This window comes from Trachinotus anak, unplaced genomic scaffold, assembly GCF_046630095.1.
Source record: "Trachinotus anak isolate AG129_WGS33_773 ecotype Australia unplaced genomic scaffold, CSIRO_AGI_Tana_v1 ptg000031l, whole genome shotgun sequence".
Taxonomy (NCBI): Eukaryota; Metazoa; Chordata; class Actinopteri; order Carangiformes; family Carangidae; genus Trachinotus; species Trachinotus anak.
Window position 1 is genome coordinate 4,170,970 of NW_027273882.1, and position 20,094 is coordinate 4,191,063.

The following is a 20,094-nucleotide window of genomic DNA, read 5'->3' on the forward strand; positions in this document are numbered from 1 at the left end:
TGTGTGTGTGTGTGTGTGTGTGTGTGTGTGTGTGTGTGTGTGTGTGTGTGTGTGTGTGTGTGTGTGTGTACACATGATCTCAGGGCTGGCCTGAGGAGGACTTGTCTTTTTGTTTCTCTGATGGTCTCTATTATTATAAGTTTTATTTAACCACCATTTGTAGCAACAGAAAAACACAGTCTTGTAAAGCCATAATTGGTCTACTTAAAGTCACTATGGGAGTTAAAAAAAGATCAAATACTGCAATATTTTTCATTTTCATCAAGTATTGCCCACCAAGCTTTATCATTTAATTTTTATTTGCAGAACCAATGATGTCAGCCACAACATACTCCTCAAAGCCTGTTAACCAAATAACATTTTTCTAGTAACAGCAAAGGTTTAGATGCAGGCATCACCTGCAGCATGTTGTTTCAACAGAGACAAGCAGAAACATCTGAGGCCAGAATGGCCGAGTGCATTTGTTGACCCATCCTGTCAGTGTAGGCAGCTGCCCTACAACATCTGTATGCTCTTTGCCTCTGCTATTTTGCTGTCCACTCGATCTCCACATACTGTGTTTAGAATTGAAAAAGCTCAGTGGTCAAGGACAAGGACTAGTCATTGCTCGTGCTCATGAAGTGACGGCCTGTTGAGTTTGAGGACGGCCCCTTCATGCCTCCTTTTTCCACTGCTCTGGGCTTCATACACTGCGAGTAGAACCCCTGAGAAACTAACACAATGCAGTTTGTCGAGGAGGAAATCTCAGGACATCTCAAGAGAAGATGGAGACACTCAGTAAAGAGAAAGGACATATGGGCTGCTCTGCATGCTGCGGTGCCACCCTGACCCTGACCTAGATAAGCACCGTGAAAGAGCAGAGTACAACAGTGCTCCTAAACATCTAAGACCACCTCCCTCTCACTGGATGACTCTCAGAACATATTCTCTCAACTCATGACTCTGTCATTATGCTTCCCCTCACCCATCTGCTTCAGTGTTTGCAGTGGGGGAAGTGGAGTGTGTTTCACCAGCCTGCTCTTACACCTGTGTGTACGAGTGCTTCTGTGTTTGTGCAGCCATGTCTGCGCATTCACTGTATGTTTGTTTAAGTACATGTCTGAAGAAATGTGGCTGGATTTGTATTTTTCACATCTGTTTCCTGTGTTGTATTACTGTGTGGAGTGTGACTGTAAGTGCTGCATGTGTGAGGATGAGAGCGTTTTCCTTTAATGCGTCGAACTAAATGTGTACAGTTTGTATATTTACCGTTCTCTTGCATATTCTCTGCAATAATACATGATGCACGTGATTATCCTGCTCGTTCAATACACAAATCCCATGATTACATTTTTGTTGAAAAAAATTAACTAAATATATTAAATTAAATATACATTTTTTGCAGCAGTTTACTTCTGTGTAGTTTGTCCCCTGGTGCATAATCAGCCTTGTGTCTGTGCTTCCTGTGCTCATCACAGCGAGACTTCGATTACCTCAAACGTTTGTGATCGGTATCTGATTGCAGCAGGAAACACAACTTTTGTACGCACAGGGAATATAAAAATTGGTGTGAAAATCGGCTTAAACTAATCTGTTCTTTTTGAAAAAAATTTCTGGTGTTTCTAGAGAGAATATATAAAGGACAAGCCTTGTTAATATAGAGCACTACCTAGATACTGTACGAATGTGGAGCAATTCATGAATTTTGAGTATTTTTCTCTGTGTGCTCGAAAGAAACAGAGGCAGACAAGAGAAAGGCAGAATTGGATGATAGCTAGTAAGAGGGAATGAAAAATCAATATGTGCCACAGAGAATCACTCAGAACATTTTAGCTGAAAAACAAAAGAAAGAGTGTTGTTGTTCACTATAAAGTAAAAGGCTTCTCTCAGCAGAAGACACTAAATAGTTTCAGGAGTGATGGATCAATATGAGGCCTTACAGAGCAGACCCTGAGGTCTGGTTTACGCTAGAAAAATGTCTGTTTTTATATCTGAAGAAAATCCAAAAAAAAAGAATATCTACACACAAAACTAATACAGGAGGACAGCTCTCCACAACATGGCAAAAATCTTTTTTTTGGTAATTACATGACTGACGGCAAACTGCATCAGTGTGTGTGTTTGTTTTTCAGTCAGAAATATTCTAAACATAGTTTGTAAAAGTAATTAAAACGCCTGGTGTATCAACTGTAGAGGTGAGTATGTGATACCTCATAAACTTGCTAACACTGATCACAGGGGTAAAGGCTGCGATAGTGGCAGTGGTCGCCACCAATGAGGCTCGAGTGGAGCTGCTAGGTTTGAGTCTGGTTATCAAACCTTAAAAGTACCCTGAGGAGTTTTTGAAGACTAATTGTGCTGCAGAACTTTATTTTATGACCGTTGTGGTGCTATTTTTAATTTGTTCTATCGTAACGTGCCACACATGAATGATTACTGCCATCCAACACCATCCAATTGATCTACAGATGACAGTAAAGTGCCAAGAAACGCATGTTTGATAGGCCTCAAGGATACACACAATATGTTTTGGTGACAGACATTGAACATAAACAGAAACTTTGTTTTGTTTGTTTGTGTCCTCCCCTGTTGGGATGGGATCACACCAGCCTCCCAGCAGTTATTACCACATTATTAGAGGAGAACTCAGTGCTCATGGGCCAATCTACACCCCTATTCAAACTTGTTCCTCATGTTGATCTCAACTACACAACTAAAAAAGTGACAGCTTCTTACACAGTTGTGATGCTATTGCAGGGACAAAAATCTGTCCAGACATGTAAACACCTGCCTCAAACCACCTCTGTGGTAGCTCCCACCACAAAACTGCCTTCACCTTCTGCCCAGCTCAGCCCAAACCAGCTCGATGGGGTTTAAGTCTGGAGACTGTGCTGGTCTTCCATCATGTGGAGCCACTGTCTGCTTCTTTTCTTCGAATGTTTGGGGTCATTATCTTGCTGTAGGATGAACCACTTGCCTTTTCCTCACCGTCCTGATGGAAATATATACTACAGTGCAGTACTGTCCTCATAAAGCATCAGAGGCTGTAATAATACAGTCTGTTCAAACAGTGCTTTTGTACAGACAGAGGTTTTTTTGTTTTTTTTAAGTAATCAACAAAAGTAACATAATTAATAACAATAATAACTATTATTATAATAAAAGAATTGGAAGAATCCTGTAGGTATTGGTGTTGATAAAAACAATAGCTAACCTCACTATAACTGTTACCAGGGCTCTACAGTGAGTCTGGGGACTCCAGGCTCCCAACATTTATCACTATAAATGCAATGTACTATTTAAACTATAAATGGCATCCCCAGTAATTACTACAAACAGGCACCGCACTAGTACAAACACACACATAAAAGGCAAAAAGGAACTGAAGGCTTGTCTTACAGAGAGACTTGTAGTCCCTCTAGGTGTAATTGTTCAGTGTGTGTGAGGCCTCACGCGCGTTGTGTACCCATTAATTATGAGGCAGAGGTACTCATGTCCTTGAAGAAGAAACAAACAGCCTTTGCTCACAAAAGAGTGAGTGGGGCTAAAATGTTGCTCACTCGTGCAATTTAAAGGACAATGGAAATAAATTGAACAACTTGAACCTTACAGTGGAAAATGTTTCCTTTATAACCCTTGTGAAAAGGGAGAGAGAAATGCGTATTGAAACAGAATGTACAGCAGCAAGCCAGGAGTGGAAGATGATCTCTAGAAAGGGCAAATCTGGGCAGACAATCAGGCACCAAGGTCTTTAAACACACAGTTCAAATACTGGAACGACTCTCTTTCCACACTTCCTCTGCAGAGGTGCTTTGAATGGTCTTCATGTGTCTTACAGGCTGGTTGAAGACAGATCAACTGCCTCAGTCAGACAGCAGAGTAGTTGTAAAATCTGACTGCTATAGATCTATAGTAGATCTATAAGTCTGTGCCCTACATGGTTGCACAGTCAGCAGGAAAATATGTTCACTAATGTCCAATTTGATCCCTTCAAGGTCCATAGGCCATTAGATTAAATCATAGAGCCCCAGAATAGATTCAAAGAACAAAGAGTTTTGCATTCGGAGCATGGAGAAACAAAATCTTTAAGATTTATTTCCCCTTTAATTTCAGCTCTCTAAAGATGTTAAATGAATTCTGATAAAATAAAAAGAAAGATATAAGCTCAATCATGACTTCCTGTGCCAGTCCCTCAAGATGTGTGCAGCTACACAATGTGTCACAGTGTGTGTGAGTGTGTATGGATTCAGGCAATGAACAGTCACATTAAATTTGCACCATTTCCCTCGCCGCCTTCCCGAAAACTGTCGTCTCCTCTTCAGCAGGCGACGCGCTCGTACTCTTGCACCTCAAGAGTAGAAAACAGAGACGTGGAAAAAAAGAGAGTGTGTGGTTTGATAAATTTTTTTCAAAATGGGAGTCACAAGGAGAGGCATCCTCAGAGGCACGAGATGTGAAACTCATTTAAAACACTTCAGTGAGTGTTGGGGGAAATGTCTTGTGCTGAACTGATTAATTAGTAACTTAAAGCTGCACTAATCAAATTTTTATGGATCCAGTGACTGTGTGTAACATGGGAGGTGGCTCTTGTTTTGAAAAACCCAGAGAGAATTATCACCGTCTCTGTAGAGCATTTTAGGATCTTTCAGCTCATTGTTTTGGTTTTACAGCCAACAACTTCACTGTTTTGACTCTCATCTCATATGGTGGTAATATGTCAGCGTTATGTTCCAGTTGTCGCCACGTGGCCAAAAAACACAAACAAAACAAAAATGTGGCTTTAATAACAGAGTTTTCTTCTTCACACAGTTATTAGTTGCATAAAATTAGGTGATTTATTTAAAGCATGTAATGGGTTTCCTTGATATGAGCCAGATTAACTTAAATGAACAGCAGGACTCTTCGTTCCCTTTGAAACAATGTAAATTGCACTCGACAGTACCAGTCACATTGCTTCAGCAGGTGTTTTGACATAGTGATTTTAAAGTTGTTAAGCTTTGTAACAACTAATTACCCTACTTTTAATAGCTACATTAATTGATTCTTAGCCACTATGGAGCAGAAAAACATCTAAACAAGCTGACAGATACACTGTCAACACAGTTTTCCCTGTGTATAAAGTTGTTATAGCTAAAATGTCAGCAGTACTTTCACAATAAGCACTCACAGAGGGGAATAGAGAGATCATTAATCAGGACACTGCAGGGAAATAAGTCTCTGTGTAAGTTGTTAAAACGATTCAGAGGACGCACCTGGACATCAATCTTGATAAAACCATGAAAACTGTGGTCAAGGCTAAAAACTGACTGAGGGGAACAGTGTGAGCAGCTACAACATCACAGCCAAGCCTATCAGCACCTGGCTTATGGCTCTGGAGTCTGTTGGAAGCTGTTTAAAAAGTCATCAAAGCATCAACAAGCTATTTAGCCCGCTATTGCAGAGCGTGGTGGGGAATGTGTGTGAGAATGAGCTGCTGCTTTCTGGCACAATTAGTTTACAAATGTGTGTGCCCACATTAGTGCGGAGGCGTGCTCACGCATTTAAAAGTACTGCCATTGTCTCCAATCTGTAGTCAATAAATCACATAATTTAGGGGCCATATGGAAAATGCTTTATGATTTAATGGCTAATGCTGCAAACAAAAGGAATAAATGGGTGTTCGGTTGAGTGGAGAGAGAATTAGTAACTCAAAGCTTTCTAGTTTTGTCTCTACAAAGACAGAACGAAGTGAGAGATTCTCAAAACAGAGAAGAATTTGATCAACCGAGGCAGATTTAGATTCAGATTAGACACAGATGAGCTACAGCGAGCTCCAAACAAGCTGCTTGTTGGATCGTCAAACAGCCAGAAAGCCCCTCCCCCAACACCTACCACACTATCCTGACAATATGTCTGACAATTTTTGTAAGTTTCCAAAAGCAACAATCAGAAAAGCACATTCACTTCCTGCAGGAATATTCACACTGATACTATTTTTACTGCATTAAACTGAGGGCGACACCAAAAGAGTATTTCTATTTGTAGACTTCAATAATTACATACAGTACACATACACTTCCACACAGTGCTCCCACAGAAGAGAAATTGTCACGATCATCATCATCATCATCATCATTAGTGGCAGTTTCATTATTGTTAGCAGGAAAACAGGAAGAACAAAGTGCATTTACGGTTTCACATGATAATCCTCCCAGGAGCAGCAGTAGATGCTGCACTTATTTCTGTCTTTGTCCATATAAATGTCCGTGCTCCCTGTCACGTTCACTTCTGCCTTTCTGTACAACGTTCTCCATGGTCTGACTGGCCGTCCGGACTACCAGGACAAATCCCAGTGGGCTGCCACATCATCGGGCCAGTGGACTGTGCAAAAATCCATAAAGTTTCTTACCGGCCCTGTCAGCCTCTTCACCAGCCCGCTCTGCGTGCGCCTGTCATTTGTGTGCGCATGAGAGCGTGCTGCATGTATTTCCCAGGACTGGACTCACTTCGTACCCAAACACACCTTTCCATATTTGTGTGTGTGTGTGTGTGTGTCTCAGAGGCTTTGCTGGCAGACGCATTCACCAGGGAAGAACTTTAATATTCCAACAGTAGCACTGACACAAACACACTCCCTCAATAAATAATACTTGTGTCTTCTCATTCAGAGCTGAAAATCTGATACTTCAAAACCACAAATCTGCTTATTCAACAGCACAGGCACCAAATTCACTTCTTCCTGGAGAGTTCTCAAGACATGAATCCACATATAAAGCAAACACCCTTTCCAACGACTGTCACAGCACCATAATGGATTGGCCAACAAGGGACAAAGTCATGCAACATGTCAGACGGGCAGCTCACACGGTGATGCAGAATGACAACTGAGTTGTTGGAACTGTCAAAAAGACGTCAGGAAAGTTAAATATATGAATGAACACATGTTTATGTGTAAGCTGCTAACTGAGTTGTTATCACTTTCTTGTTCTGTTGGTTCTGTGTGCTGCAGTTCATTAGCATTTTTATTTTAGCTGTTTCGAGAAATTTTGACGATGCCTTCCCTTTGCTAACTGCCAACCTGACTCACAGTGAAGTTCACTGCCTTTTAACTACATCTGGATGTGCACGTGTATTTGCATGTGTATTATGTATGCACAGAATTATATTTGCATTTTTTCTTGTACTTTCATGCCGGTGTTAAGTGAAGAAGAATATATTAATGATTGTTTTTCATTTCCATGTAGGACGAATTTGTGTTTTAGACTTTGGTGTCAGGACATTTTGAAACAAGACTAGGAACAATCATAGTATATGGCTGGATCATGTATGGGTGACCCCCACCCCCAGGACAATGTGGAATTTCTCTCCCAGTCCTTTTCTCATTCAGATACATATACAGAGGGAGGATCATATACAACAAAACAAAAGGATAAATGCTAATTCACCATGCAAGAGATAAATCTCTCCTTTCAGTACCATGGATAGCACCACTCTGCCTTTATATGTAAACTTACAGAAGATTTAATGAAAAATAATCTTAAAATGCAATAGCATAACTGTTGTCAACATAAAAATAAAAAGGCTACTGTCACAGGCCCACAAGCACTGACAGTGAAAGTCAACTTCTGAATTTATTGTTGTTTGCATTAGAGACTGTTCCAAAGTCAGACAGGGTCAGAACAGGAAGGCAGAACTGGAAATGCTGGAGCGCTTGGCAACGTATAACACAAGACATACCATCATGTCTTGGCTGTAAATGACTGGATTCAAGGTTAAGCCAAAAAACAATCTCAGGTCTGCAGCTCATACAAACCGCAGCTGCTGGGCTGGACAGGACCACATTAGCCTTTCTCTTCACTCCTTACCAGTTAGTTTTTAAGATTAATTTTAAGATTTTACTGATCACATTTAAAACAATTCATAAGTTGGTTATGAGCTATACCGCTGAATTTCTCCCAGCCTGCAGGATGTCTGGCCGTTCCTCAGACTATAGAAAACCGGGCTTTTTCAGTCAGGACTCCAGCTCTGGAACTTCCTGTCTAACCAATCTGAGACTTTCTGCATCAATGACATCTTTACAATGACTTCTGAAAACTTAAAAAAAAGAAAGAAAGCACTTACTAATAGCATTGTTCATTTAATTTGCCTTCCGATATTTATATTCATTTCACAATTTTTATTTTAATTGTATTTTTTATTTTTTCTATTTGTGGTTTTGTTTTTATTATGATTTTGTTTGATGTTTTTATTCAACTTTATTGTAATTCTATTGTTGATTTATTATTATTATTATTATTATTATTATTATTATTATTATTACTAAAGTTGCATGAATAGTAGTAATTTTGTAATTTTGACCCCAAAAAAGTGTTTTTCTTTCAAAGAGTTTCCAATGTAATTAAATGGTTTATTTCTGATTAAAATAAAAAAAACAATGTTTGACATATTATTCTCCCAAAACCAACATATTCCATTAAGTCCACTAAACGCCTTTATCCCTGACTGATTCTGCTCATTTCACACGTTATGTGTCGTACCTGACTTTGCTATGTGAAGCAGCTACTTCCACATTTTTTCTCAAGTTTTTTTCTCATGTGAAAGTTAATGATCACAGCCTCCTCTTGGGGGTGCCTACACACTGTATAAATTCATATCATTTTTAACCATATGACACCCATCAACAACTGAACGTTGACCATTATACAGATGAGTTTTTGATAACATTGTGTAAGTTCACCAAATGACCACAACTCACAACTGGCTCAAAAGAAACATTTAAAACGTATTTGTAAATGTCTGTGTTTTGTCTGTTGGCCTGGAAAAATCTGTCAAGTTTCAGGGGGGAGGTTTTGCTTCTCTTCAGTCTTTGATATCATCTCCAATACGGATGTTAAATACTTTACATTAGATTACATTATAACTGCTCTCTTCTCAAAACAGTTCAGTTTGAGCTTCAGTTTGTATCTAACTCTGGAGCTCGCTCATTATCTTGAGAACAACAAAAACACTGATCCTCAGACTTTTCCCCACTCCAATACATGTCGACAATTAAGACAGGATTTAGTTGAGATTGTGATTCATTTTCTAGCTCCATGATGCGCACTGGCACATATTTGTGTCACAAAACACTACGTGCAGTCCACTAACAATCAGGATTAACAGGCAGTTTGTCCACATATGCAGTCAGCAACACTTTTAATTGGCATCATCCAGAAATCCTTGTGAGTCTACTCACCACAGAAAAACCTCACTGGCCTATGACACTCAGTGGTTGGTCAGTTAAGACTCTGCAGCCACTTAGTCAAACTTATGTCAAATCATGTCTCTGTTTAAAATTAACTGTACGACTCCACATTATAGAAGCAAAAACCTTAATACGTCCTCAAAACAGCACAGGTCTCTCAGGGTTATTATTCAATAGCCGGTGAGTGGCATCGGGACCCCTAAAACCCAGCAGAGAGCAGACTGAGAGTGGCTACTCCATCAGTATTGAATGGGAGAGAGCTCAGGAGTGTGTTTGTGTGCGCACTGAATACTGCATTGTTTTGGAATAGCTGGGGATAATAACAGCAATAACTTTGAAAAACTTTCTTTGGGCGACAGAGAAATTGGCAGTCAGTCCACTCAGGAGTGCATAACGTCTCTCTCGTCTGTCATTTCCACGTCTAGATGTTTGGTTATCAGGCTGGACCAAACAACCTCATCTGGTTGGTCCAGATATGATTTTTCTAGATAGCTGGACGTCAGGGCTCTGACACACCAAGCTCACCTCAAAGACCCAATGACGACCAGGGCTGACTGATCAAATATCTGACTCTCCTCATATATTCTCTGAAACGCACAAGAGGAAATAACTCTTCAACCGTGGACACAACTTATTGTCTGTGTAGACTCAGCTTTAACTCAGCTCAGTTTTCAAACTGGTGTAAAGGGACTTGCTTGAAAACGAGGTGGTTGTATGTGATAAATGAAATGTTAAGAAATATGTTTAGAAATATTTAAGTTCTTTTTCATTACTTATGCATTTTTTATTACCCCTGCCAGAGTGAGCTTTTCTTCTCTAACTTTGTTAAGTGGTAACTGCTCATGACGAGTGCCTACGAACAGCAGCAGTGGATTATTCAAAAAAACCCTTTAGAAATGGCTGTAACTGCTACTGCAGCTTTCTGTTGCCCCTGGTTCAGGCCTGGGAGCTGCTTGTATTCGTCATTAGCATGGTAAAGCCAGTGCCGAAAATGAACATTGAAGAGTTTGACTAAAGAAGAGGAGCGATAGTAACCAGTTAAAGAAGGAGGTTTTGCCTAAATCATGTGCAGTAATGGCACACAGCTGCAGATAATATGCCCTGATGTTACTTTTTTACATAATACCATTGCATCACCCTCAATAAGTGGCAAAACAAACTGCTCTGACTGTGAAATGCTGTAATACTTACACAAAATTAAGCAAATATCTTAAAGACCGTTAGATTAATTGGTTAGTCATTGTTTTGCAGTTCCTTAAAAACTATTGCTTAATATTTCTTCTCTTCTCTTCAGTCTACATAACTAAACTTAAAATACAAATTTGTTTCCACAGCTGATTGCACAATATCTCTTTATCATCTTAGGTGTGGTTTTGTTATTTCTCACGTTAATGCAAAGATGCTGACCAATGTTCCACTGTGTTGACTTCTGCATATGTGCACATTATCTTCACACCCATGTCTTTGGAGATGAAGTGTCAGAAGCTTAAACCAACAGTTGCTTTTATCAAATATTTTTTTTAACTGTATTTATGTGGATTCTACAATAAATTCACTTTGCAAAACTAGTTTTAAAACTTGGTAATAAAAGATGAATACCCACTGTCCCGCCCAGGTTATTAACCAAGCTGAATGGCCTGTTTAAGTGTAATCACAATATAAAACTGGTGGAACTGAGAGGATCACAAGCTTCAACAGAATTAACTACATTTCTAACAGCAAAATTCAGCCCATACGAAGCAGACATTTCTTGTTAAAAGAAGCGTTGGAGCTGGACAGTAAAATTAAACCAGGAAAGAATAAAACAAGGAACAAAGAGCTGAAGACGGTTGAGTGCATCTATTTTAGCTGATGCTATGAATTCTCATCTTTCGGAGATTTTTAGTGCTACAGTGCCATACTTCACTGAGTTCTCTGAGCCAGCAGAGAGAGGCTTACCCGAGGATCAAACACAAACCCGCAGCTCATGGCTCCTGATTGTCTGTTGGTTTGTCAGGATCATCCTGAGATGCTGTTTCCTTGGCACTGCCAGTCATGTACAGACCTCTGATATCTCACTGTCACACGACTTGTAGCGGCTCAGAGAGCTGCCAAGAGTCAGGCTGTACGAAGGTGAAGCTGAACCTTGTCCTAAAAACTCTGTTTCTCTTTTTTTACACACATGGTTTCATCTGTTGTGTGATCATGTGGAGAGTTTTTACTTGAAGACGTCTCCATTAAACAAAATCAATATGCTGTATTTGTCTGTGCCATTTATATCTGAGCAGAAAAGGTTTCATTAGGTTCCGTTAGACCCTAATGAGCGGGGACACCTGTCATTTTTCATCATGACTTCAATGTAAGCTAACGACAGCCATGACTGATAGTCACGTATTACTCATGTGCAGTTAATGGGTCAATGTTAGAGAAGGAAAACTGCCATGTGATGGAGGTGACATGATAAAAAATAAAAATGAAGATGTGAAGAGTGAAAAAAACGACAAACATTAACAAAACTATTGATTATTATTGTAACAGTACAGTTTATCAGAGGTGCAACACTACACACAGGAGACAAAATCATCCCTCTGTATGTTTTTGCTGAGTTACAATTTGTCTTTAATCCTAAGGTGCAGAGAGAACATCCACTTGGGATTCGTCATACACACATAAATACTAGCATGTGAGCCTCCTTAATACCTGTTTCCACTGCACTGTGCATGTTTCTCTGTGCTGTACATTTTCCCACTGTGCAGGCCAGGCAGGCAGTCATTTCACATGTATGCTAGAATTTGAAAGCGAATGGGCCTGATGTCATGTTTCTTTGTGCAAACATTGAACTGGAGGCCTAATGATCAAACTAAGGTGTCTGAACTGGGATGTGATAATTGCAAACGGCATGAATACGAAGTAAGATATCATTTAATGCGGGGGAACTGCTCAGAGATATATTTGATACGTAAGAATTTCATGAAAGGTTTTTACATTTGCTCTTTCAAACACCAAATGTCTGTAGTTCGATTATCCTTGAAAATTACTGGCAGAAGTGGTTTGAATAGAAGCAAAAGCCACCGTGGCTGAAAAGATAAAGAGATGAACACAAACTGCAGAAGATTCAAGGAAAAAAAACATCAGTTTCTGCCACCTGCTTGATTGACAAGTGACCTCTGGAGGGCGCAGGACAAAAACAGCCGTGATGAGCAGCAAAGGCGGATGGAAACTGAAAACCCATGGATTATCACTTCAAATGTGAGGATTTTTCATATGCTAAGCAATTGGTGGAAATTAAATCATACTATCAAAGGTTTAAATGAAAAGTCTGGAAAAATCTCACAATCGTTTCCTCATTTTTGTTGTCTTCGAATTTTGCCACTGTTAGTACCTCTAATGGGCATGAGAGGAGGAAACAGAGCATGTGGCAGTGATAAGATAATAATCAAGCTGTTCACACTGATACAGAAAGGACTTTGCATCGTCACTCCCACATCCCTTACACACACACACACACACACACACACACACACACACACACACACACACACACACACACACACACACACACACACACTCACACACACACACACACACACACACTCACACACACACATTCACACGCTCGTCACAAAACAGTACTAGAAGTGCTGCCACAGGCCTCCTGAGCTGCCAGGTTAGCTACCCTACACTATCTTCTGAGAGAATTGAGAGAGCCATCACTTTGTTAAGTTATCATACAGTTGTACAATGTGTTTTATTCTTGACAATCATAGTGATGGTGTAAAGATGAAAATATGATCCACATTGAGAGAAATTACATTTGTTTTTTTTGTTTTTTTGTACTGTACTTTAACTATTATTTAACTATACTTATTCCAAGTAAGTAGAGGGCACAACATGTAAATAAATTCCCATGTTAGAAAATTGGTAAAATGATCCAGAAGCACAGGATATTTCCCTCTGTGAAGCTAAATTGCCTGTTTCTGACAGGAGAGGTGACATAGAGGAACTATGTAAAGTCATGAACTGGAAACACAGAGAGTAATGTTTGTGTAATAATTATGAATCAGGTCTGATTTCCTAAATCACATGTCTTAATAATGTTATTGTGTAACCCATTCTGTGTCATACTGCTGGCCTGCAGGTCCCTTTCCTGGAGGCCTTTTGTTTCTGGATAGTGCTTTGTAGATTTGAATGGAGAGGATAGAAGAGAAAACAAGGTTTTAGAGTCTGTCTTGTTCAGAAAAGCACTTTACTGTCTTCATGTATCAATTCATTATAAATATCAATTCAGAATTTAAGGTATCATTTATAGAAATGTATTTATCATTATAAAAATGTATTATATAAATGGAATTTATATATCTCCTTGGAATTTATATTTATTATACACGATGCTAAACTATTCACAAGCACATGTTTATAATTTATGTATTTAAATATATTTTTTTAAAAAGGCCTTAGGATTCATGATGTCTCAACTGCTGCATTGACTGTACTATAGTAAAAATAATAATACTTTAACATAAGGTCAGACTTAAGATAACTGTTTTCTTCTCCTTTGTGTTTTATTCAGTTGGCAAGTGGATCCACGGGTGAGGCTGTTTTACAACCACATTTCCACAACCAGAAAATATTGAAATTCATACATATATTTATATTTATATATTTATATGGGCAACATCAATTCAATTCTCTCTCCCTTCAACAGACTGGTCACCAGGAGGAGACACGGCATGACAGAGCAGCAGCAAGAGCAGCTTGACAAACGCTCGTACGACCGAGACAGATTTGCCTAGACGTCACTGTGAAGCTATGCTTAAGATAAAGAGGCATGCTTCTTGTCCTTCGAAATGACAAAAAAAATTAATCTAGCCACTGGCTCAAACCTCAATTAATTTTTTCTTTTCTTTTTTTTTTTTTTTTTTTGCCTTTTTGAATTTGAGTTTTGAGTTTTAAAGTCATTTTTGAATTGAACTGTCTAATTGAGCTGGTCTGAGCAAGTTCATTTCACTTTGGAAAATGTCATTTATTGATTAAAATAAAATTGCATTTTAAAAAGTTCAAAAAATTCTCCCATTGTCTTTGTTTGTCTGCAATATTTAGTCTTGTGCATTGTATCTAATATGTTACTTTTATCATCAGAATGTACTTTCATCTTGTGGGTTTTAATAGATTTCCAATGCAAACACAACAAAATCTCCTGCACAGTTCTTAAATGATGATGATGAGCTTTCTGTCAGTGTAAAAGACAGGATCATTATCAAAGAGCTTGGCTCAGCTTCCACCATTCTGAGATCTGCACAGATGCATGTAGAAACTGTAATTGCACTTAGGAAAATTACTTACTTACTTAAACAGTCTCACTTCAAATAGAACTGTGATTTAGCATCTCAAATAGGTTTAAGTTGTCTTGCTAATCACCTTGGACAAAATATGTGACTGTTTGAAGTTCGAGTATAATGTGGAGCAGCTTTTAATCACTTCTTTTGCAAGGAAAGCATTCATATAGACGATTGAGATCATTGTTATTTCATGTTAATTACTGTCAGTTCAAAGGAATAATATTAATACTTCTTCAGGGAGGAGTGCACAAAGGTGACAATGTCCAGGGAAAGAGCAGAAAGTTTTCATGCATGAGCAGCCGATATTCTTCAGTCTGTAAAAGTCACAGCACGCTGCTGCTGTACTGCACAAACAATGATTCATCACTCACAAATTCTCACTCATCACTTTGTATAAAGAGAGACCTGAATCTACCGACTGTTACACAAAGAGATTTACATCAGCTGTAGCTCTCACACTGCTTGATTGGCTCCCTTTGATTGGCTGGTGAGAGGGTGTTACTCTCATGTTAACTGCAGAGCTCTGATATACATACATTATACTGCCTCTTGGTAGAGTAGTGTATAATAAATGATTGAGTGCATTCATTTGGTTAAAACACTTTTAAGAGCTCCACCTGGCTGCCTTCCACATTTCTACGTTTAAATTATTTTCCCTAACAGTTGGTGGTCAGATTGGTGGAAATTGAGAATTAAGATTAAGATTACAGTGTGTAAGTGATAAGGCAGTACAGAGTATCCAGATATGTGACAGTAAACAATGTTGAAGTGAAGACAGAAATCCAGAAAAAAATTCAAGCTCTATGCAAATGATATAACAAAACAATACGTTAATGAAGCATAGTTCAGGAGCCATATAGGAACTGTGTCTCCTAGAAATTACATTTATATGCACCTAAAGTGAGCCAAGTCAAAATAAAATAAATGAGAAGAGAATGGTTGCAACGTAATGACTCGAAGAGGACAAACGTGATGAGGTAGAGAAGGACCCTGCAGTAATCATTTCTTAAACAGAAAGAGCTGCTCCACATACAGCTACATTAAACACAGAGAAAAGACGACATCATGGCCCTTCCTCTTTAATGTGAGCAGTAAAGACAGAGGAGTGTTAGTAGGTGGAGTCTGTGAAAAAAAACTCTTCTTCCTCAAACTATGTGGTCCCATAAACACATACATCTCTATGATCATCACTGTCTGAGAGCACTAATATACACAGCTGAAGTGACATGAGTTAGCATTTTCAAAACAGACTAAACATGAAGAAAATAATATGTTATCGTTTCATCTAAGTTCATTTTCATCAGTCTACACCAACATTTTACGTCAAAGTAAATTTGGCTGATTGAATTTAATGTTGTACATTACTGATGTGCTTCAATTATTTTGTGTGAACAGTCGACTAAAGCTGCAACAGTCAGTCGATAAAACTGTTTTGATAACTGATTCATCCTTTTATAAATTTTCCAAGCAAAACTTTTAGAGGCATTAGGTTTTCTGGTGGTCCATACGTTGGTCCATCTCATACTCATGAACTTGATAGCTCAGTAATGCCTTGAGGGAATTTCTTTGAATTTTGTATAATTTGACTTTGGTGGTAAAAGGTCAAAGGTCAAGGTCACTGCTACCTCTCAAAACACAGATTGGCCTCTTAAAAGTGATATCTCTTGTGATATTTCTTCAAATTTGGCACAAACTGACTTGCCATCTAAGCTGACCTGATTCAAACACACACTAAGGTTTGTGTGGCATGAAAGTTAAATTAAGTGGAGTGAAAGCTGATTTTTTACATATCAATAATGGTACTGCAATCGGGCAAAAAGTACTTTTAAAGGATTTACTAAAAGAAGTTGTACATATAACGTAATACTGAAAATCTGAAAGTCTTATGGCTCTGCTCAAGTTAAATACATTTCTCCTCTTATACAAACTGTAAGTGCACATTGATTGGCTGATGAAGGCCTGAAGACACTTTATTTAACAAAGCATGTTCGGGTTGTTTTGGTAGGTGAGGAACAAAACCATTTCAATGCATGAACACTCACAACTATAGCAGTCACCCTTTAGAGTTAACTGGGATGATTTGCGGGATGTGTGATAAGGGAACATGACACTTGTTGGAAGTCAAATTTTAGACTAGCTGGACCTGTACCAGTCTTGAACTATTCATATATTTAAGTTCTGCAAGTGAAGCATGATTTGCTGATGTGTGCCAACAAATCCAACTGTTGAATTTCCATTTTCGGGCACAACTATGATCAAAGAAATGAACTAAAGTACTCTGTAGCTTTGAATGAACCACCTCTTACCACTCAATCTAGATGTTGTGTCACAATGTTCATCAGCATCAATGTGTTGATCGCTGATAAAATGTTATTACATAATACCAATGACTTGACATTAAGATGACACCCTGACACCTCCACTTATGTTTGAGGATGGTGTTTGATAGCATGTGGAGAACACACTCATGGCTTCTTTGTGCTATAGTCAAACTAGTCAGACACATTTAGCTGCATTTTTATGCAAAGGTTTAGCTAAAGGTGGCTATTCATGTCACATTTTTTGCAGCCAGATTTTCCAACAGTCGTCCTCTGACTCAGTATTTTACAAATCATGCAAAAACAACTGTGATGATTAACTGGGGCCTGATATTTACTGTGTAAAAGAACACTGTGTTTGTTTCTTTCACTCAACACCAGGAGTAAGAGAGCAGTAGGGCCTCACCAGCTGGATTCTTATTCCCATGTAAGACCTACATGGGAAGGGAAACAGTATTAAGGTTCCAGTTGCATGTTGTTGTTTTATGGTAAATTAATGTTTCCCACTTTATGTTAGAATTGTAACAAATGTGCTATCTGTACAGCACATTCATTACAGGGCAGGAAATTGAGATTCACAGTAAAATGCGCACAGAAACAGAGAAATGTCATAAATCTATTTACGCCAAAGTGTCACAGGAACAAAAGAAAAGACAAAGAAAAAAGCCCAAGCAAAAGCATTTAAATGTAATGGGTTGAAGTGTGAAAAGAGAAAAATGTACTGTAAAGGCCAAATAAATATTACATGAAACATTCGGCCAAACCCTGACTCTTCATCAGTGTGTTCCTGTTCATTGGAGCTGGTTTAACTGTAGTGTGATTGGCCTCAGGACACAAATCCAGACAAGTTGCTGACACACAAGTTGTTTATTTGTGGTTTAAAATGAGCAGATCACAGAATATTTGTTTTTAGTTTTAATTCCAATATACATTCTGTTATCAAGTCTGTAACACTTCAAACTAAATTGAAAAAAATTGGACAATAATGAGGATGTTGTCAGTTCCCCCTTATTGTCTTATCTTTAAAATGCCTCAGTCATACTGGTTTCACAACATTTTGTTGATCAGAAGAAGCAGCATTTCCTCCTTCTATAGAAACGTCACGCATTTTCAGTAGAATACATTGGTGATATTCAGCAAAGCCATATGGTCCAGAGTTACAGCCACTTCAGGCCATTTGAATCCGATTGTCTAATGACAGCAATATGTGACATAAATGCTCATTTCTATCAAAATGGTTCTACGATTGCAGTTCAGTTCAATGTAGACGGACAATATACTCTACATACTGATGAGGTTATACACAGATATCTGTTCACTAACAATATATCAGATCAATATATCAGATATATTGGAAAATCTAGACATGAACTTTTTTTTTAATGCTACATTGTTCTTCCAAGTCATTAAACATTTTATTCTACTTTAGTATTTCTTCCAGAAACACATTTACCTATTTTGTGTCTATCCATTTCTCACAGCTTGAAAACCTCAAACTTATAGAATTCACATTAGATAAACACAATATATCATCTGTCTGCACAAACACTGGCAACGTGATTTAAACCCCTGCTTTATAGAGAGACAGGTACTTCACAGGCACAGATCCACATCATCTGTGGGTCTCTCAACTGCTGTGGAAAAGTAAGATATAAATGTTTAATCTTTCATGTACTTCACTTTAAAATATGTGAAGAGAGCTGGCAGTTATAACACGGTCGCTGTTGTCTGAATGAATAAAGTTAATGAAGAGATCTATGAAGTTTATGAAGTGGCCACTACATTTTCTTGTTTTCAGGATGAAGTGTGTTTTGGTGTTTCTTGTGGCTGAAGTGGGGACTGTGCTCTTGGAGGCTTCAAAGCCTGATGGAGAGGTGCAAATGACTGCTGAATGATTGCAATGACTTGACAGCCCACTGCAAACAGGCTACATCTATATAAGAACGGTCTATTGTTTTTTTGTTTTTCTTTTTTAAACAGACCCTCTACCAAATGGTATACAAGTCCCTTCATGGTAAAAGTATAAACACAATTTTAAATAGCAAAAACGTTAAGAAAAAGTCAAATAAAATGCTAACTTTTGCAAGAAATGAACTGAACTTGCTCCTCTTTGTGGCAATACAACAACACACATTTTTTTAGCTAGTCATACAACAACACACATTTTTTTAGCTAGTCATACAACAACACAAATGTTTTTTGGTCAGTAGCTTTTTTTTTTTTTTTTTTTTTTTGCCATTAGATCTACTCTGTTTCTGGTGGTATGCTGTGAAGCATTCCTGCTTTGCATTCAAACATAGGAAAACATTGTGTTTCTGGCATTTCCATCTTGGGACATCCTTTGGACAGGGGTTGGCAGTTGCACATAACACACATCTGGTTGTTTTGAGGGTCTTGGGGTGTTGGTTTCTTCCGAGACCACATCTGTGGTGGAGAGGAAGATCATGGTCGGAAAAATTTGGATGTTGGCTTGTTGACTTGCGCCCAAACTGGAGGCAACTGCCAAGCAGAACCTTTTGACAGGCACTAGTGTTTCGTTCAGTAGGCCACAGTCCGTCGAGTAGATCAGCCAGGCATTTAAGATGCACAGGTCAAGAATGTATCCAAACAGGGGAAAGTACCATCGCCCTGAATTGACTGGGGTCTTGTACCTGTGTACCAGCATGTCATGCTGATTGTTGGCAGGGATGAGTGATGGGCATGGGAAGGCAATCTTTGTGTTGACCTTTTTGCTCCACCAAAACTCAGCACGACTTGACATGTCATGAGTCAGTTTTCTCTTTCTCACTTCCTGGTTTGCAGGCAAACTAAAAAGGCATACCATGACACAGTGACATCTACTGGATTTTTTAACATAACTAAACCAAGTGAAAGAGATGGCTCAATCAGGTGAAGTTCAACACAATTTTAAAGGAGATACAGTGACTCAAAATGTTCGCTACCAAATGGTTGCACAAAACATTAAAGGGATGATTATAAATAAATTACTCTCAGACAGATTGGCAGATTTGTTCTGCAGCTAATATTTTTAATAATCAATGAATCAATCACATAAAAACTGATAAAAATGTCCATTATAATTTCCAACAGCCCGAGGTGATGTCATCAAATGTCTTCTTTTGTATGGCCAATATTTTCAATACACTGTAATGTAAGAGAAGGAAAAGCAGCTAATTCTCATATTTGAGAAGCATTTTAAAGCAACACTTATTATAGTGATCAATTGTCAAAACAGTTGCCAATCAATAATCTATCA

At 38.5% G+C, this 20,094-nt stretch overlaps 1 long non-coding RNA gene across 1 annotated transcript; it reads left to right on the forward strand.

The window, feature by feature from the left end:
* Positions 1 to 13,535: 13,535 nt before the first annotated feature.
* On the forward strand, positions 13,536 to 14,246 carry LOC139612485 (uncharacterized). Its single transcript, XR_011686556.1, has 2 exons — positions 13,536 to 13,770; positions 13,887 to 14,246. It is a non-coding gene; the product is annotated as an uncharacterized lncRNA (long non-coding RNA).
* The last annotated feature ends 5,848 nt before the right edge of the window (positions 14,247 to 20,094 follow it).